This window comes from Tupaia chinensis, unplaced genomic scaffold (genome assembly GCF_000334495.1).
Source record: "Tupaia chinensis unplaced genomic scaffold, TupChi_1.0 Scaffold139513_1, whole genome shotgun sequence".
In the NCBI taxonomy this organism is placed as follows: Eukaryota; Metazoa; Chordata; class Mammalia; order Scandentia; family Tupaiidae; genus Tupaia; species Tupaia belangeri.
In genome coordinates, this window is record NW_006199398.1 from 223060 (window position 1) to 224114 (window position 1055).

The following is a 1055-nucleotide window of genomic DNA, read 5'->3' on the forward strand; positions in this document are numbered from 1 at the left end:
TTTTCCTTTTCCCACTGGATTGACTAGAACCCCTTGTCAAATGTGGCGGGCACTGCATACGGAAGCCATCTTGAGCTATCCACCATTTCGAGCTATCCACCATCTTGGAAACCATTAGGCTTCACTTCCTCAGTGAGCAAAGTGTTTCTCAGAAATCATGTGACCAACTGTTCCCCCAGAGGGGTGGTTGGGCTTCTAGGCAATGGTTCCACCCACACCAATGATTGGTTCATGCTGTTCTATCTCATTTGCATTTCAGGCAACCAATTGGTGCCCACCAGCCTGTGTATAACTCGCCATTTTTCCTCAATAAAATGAGGAAGAAGAAGACTTGATCAGCACCTCGTATTGTCTCCACTGTGTGTGTGTGTGTGTGTGTGTGTGTGTGCGTGTGTTTGTCCCATCTCTCACTCCCTCCCCCAGGGAACCTGTTCGACTGTCCCCCGGGTCGGGACAGTCAAAGATCAGTTGACTGGATGTTTGGGAATTTATTTCTGGGGACTCTATTCTGTTCCATTGGTCTACGCATCTGTTTCTGTGCCAGTACCATGCTGTTTTGATTACCACAGCTTTGTAGTATATTTTTGGGTCAAGGAGTGAGAGGCCACCCACTCCACTCTTCTTGTGTAGAATTGTTTTGGCAATATGGGGTCTTTTATGATTCCAGACAAATTTTGTAACTGTCTTTTCTAGATCTTTGAAGAATGTGTCTGGTACTTTGATTAGCATTGCATTAAATATGTAGATCAATTTTGGTAGAATTGCCATTTTGATTATATTAACTCTTCCAATCCAGGAACATGAGATGTCCTTCCATTTTTTTGTGTCATTTTCAATTTCTTTTTTTAGCTTCTCATAGTTTTCCTTGTGAAGGTCTTTAAATTCTTTGGTTAGATTTATTCCTAAATATCATATACTTTTGGTGGCTATGGTAAATGGAATAACTTTTTTCAGTTCTATCTCAGTCTGCCTGTTATTCATATATAGAAATGCTATCGATTTCTGTATATTGATTTTATATCCTGCAACTTTACTGTAATTATGTATTACTTCCA